Genomic DNA, 3,074 nt, shown 5'->3' on the forward strand with positions numbered 1-3,074 from the left:
GTTTGAGAAGACTGGTCTTGAACAATTACCAAAGATGTCTTTAAATGACTTGGGGTACGTGCGAACAAATTAGCGTTTGTATTAAAATAAATGACATGCACATAGGACGTTATAAAGAGAGAAGTCCCTCGCATAATTCTTTCAGGGTTACTTTAGTTGCACGTTCTCTTCTTGTGATTCAATTTGTCTTTTTATTCCAATGAATGGGACGTGAGAATTTTTTATTTATTTGTAGGCATTTTGTTGAAACTCAAGACAGTTGCTGTCTACCGAAATTTCTCATGATATCCGGTTTATTCCGTAACCACCGGGAAGGGGGGGGGACGGGAGGGGAAGGGGCTCCGTTTTAAATCACAAGTTTTTGGATTGTAAATTTTCTGTGTAAACTGTTAGATTGTTATACACTGAAATGAGGTAATTGCGATGTTTTAAAACTATTACATTTAACGCAGCAGATTATTTCGTCACCACTCAGGCCAGATTATCTTATAAAAGTAGTAAGAAGTATTTAACAAGTTGTTGTTGTTGTTGTTGTTGTTGGTTTTGTGTTGTTTTTACAAAAGAGGCTAACGGAAACGTTGCCAGAAGTGACCCCCTAGAACAATGTGTCCCCCTCTTGTAACCCCCTAAAACTTGACCCTAATTTACGGCACTGTCCTGCGCGCTCGCTAAGCATGTCAACTTGCGGAACTGAGCATTTTATTATAAGAACTTGGGCCTATGTCTTGTATCTTTGTGTTTTTTTTTAAATTATTTTAAGTTTCGCACTCACTATTTATTTGTACACGTGGAATGTTTAAAACATGTTTTACATAGAGATAATAACAGGAGATCAATCAATTTTGAGATCGATGTCGGTTGTTGATCGGCTTTTCACATTTCACGTGACTTGTCACCTAAAACAAAGGAGTATCCGGTAACAATACAATCGCATTGCTAACATGACAATATGTGTGTGTTTTATTGTAACGTGTAGACCTGGAACTGTTGGGATCAACTAAATATTTCTTTTGATTGCAATGAAACATTGGAACGCATCAGAATTTGTTTTTATTTATGGGGTTAAGTTCGGTAAACACGTGGTCACGTAGTACAGCTTAGTTTAATCGATGGTTTTTAAAATAGTTATTTTAAACCAAGCATATTGCTGCCACGTGAATAAAAAACAACAATCGCTCGTATTGTGTACGTACACGATAAGTTGTCGTGTACGTACACGATGAAGAAGGTGAGATTTCTTTTTTATTCATGTGGCTTCCGTAAGTTTGATTAAAGGCAGTGGACACTATTGGTAATTAATCAAAATAATTATAAGCGTAAAACCTTTTCTTGGTGACGAGTAATGGGGAGAGGTTGATGATATAAAACATTGTGAGAAATGGCTCCCTCTGAAGTGCCATAGTTTTCGAGAAAGAAGTAATTTTCTACGAATTTGATTTTGAGACCTCAAGTTTAGAACTTGAGGTCTCGAAATCAACCATCTAAACGCACACAACTTCTTGTGACAAGGGTATTTTTTCTGTCATTATTATCTCGCAAGTTACATGACCGATTGAGCTCAAATTTTCACAGGTTTGTTATTTTATGTATATGTTGAGATACACCAACTTTAAAGGCTAGCCTTTACCAATAGTGTCCACTGCCTTTAAATCATGCACAGTTCGGTATAAATCAACCAGTGAGAAAAGTGGGTTTGTGAATAGGTATTCATCAGAGCCCGAATTTAATTTTACTTGAGGAGGCGTGCGGGAGGGATGATGGTTGCTGGGCGAAACGAAGCCATGTACCCGCATGGTTCAATCATTCGGATTTAACATGCTGTAAAATAACATAGTATCAGTATGAGTTGCCCTGATAACTACCCGCCTTTATTGCAGCATAAATTTCCCTGTAATCTTATTCATACTTTATTTTGTAAAAAACTCCTGTTGGGATTTCAAAACAGGAGGGGAGCAAATGCATCCAAATGCATCGTTCACTGTATAAAGTGTCTCAACACAGTTACTAACACAACTTTCCACACAACATATGCAATTCCAAGGAAGGGGCCGGCCAATAAAACAAAGAAAACAAACACCCCTAATTTTCCCATGCACTTTACTCTGAGAATAAGAGAGTGTGCCCAAGTGTTGAAACCGCGCACAGAATTGATTACTCGTCACTTTCTGCTAATTTTAACGCGTAGGCCCTCATGACATTGTATTTTCGTGTGTGAATTGATTGCTCAAGAGAAACGTCGAGATGCTTTTCATATGCGTGCAGATACTACCCTGGAATTTGCCTATGATGGTCTATATCCGCAGTCACATTTTCAATTCTAGTAGTTACCAGACCGAGGTAGGAAGTGGATTTATAGTTTAGTTGGGTTCCTGTCTGTAGTGTGAATGATTTAATTATGATTGACTAGTACCATTACAACTCTCGCGATCTGGGAGCGTGACCATCATTGGGAGACTTTCAGAGTTGACCCCGTTATGGATGACCCAATCGAACAATAGTCACAGGAAGTCCATACATTTATCATAACTGATCTTGATGTAAAATAACTATTTGCAATTACAAAATTTAAAGCATGTTTAGACACCAAGTTGAGGCACCAACCCTTATTATTGCCTTGACCGCGAGGGATGTAAAACTATAAAACACATCTGCTATCGTGAATTACTATACTAAGCTTACGATGTTATAGTTTATGTACGCCAGTGCTTTATCAGAAAAACAGTCATTATAGTTTATAAATATGAAACATGGCTGACATGGCTCACTATGATTTTTATGATGCATAGATCGCGTGCGGTTTTTTTTTTTCGAGGATACTTTTTGAACACTGTAAAATCCAACGTGTAAGAGCACGTTGTACGGGTTTGTTGATGTTTTGAGCGAACAGCTGGGCGTGGCGGTACCCACGTGTGCCTCACATGTCATGTCGTCTCAACACAACAAAGCGTTGATTGGCTGTCTAAAAATACCCCACGTAACCTGGTCGTGCTGACCAATGAAATTGGCTGCTTTTACACGTGACAGGCTGCTTGCATTTTGACCTCTGTATGTCATATCAACGTGCGCCTCTAAGA

Source organism: Asterias rubens, chromosome 9, assembly GCF_902459465.1.
Source record: "Asterias rubens chromosome 9, eAstRub1.3, whole genome shotgun sequence".
Taxonomy (NCBI): domain Eukaryota; kingdom Metazoa; phylum Echinodermata; class Asteroidea; order Forcipulatida; family Asteriidae; genus Asterias; species Asterias rubens.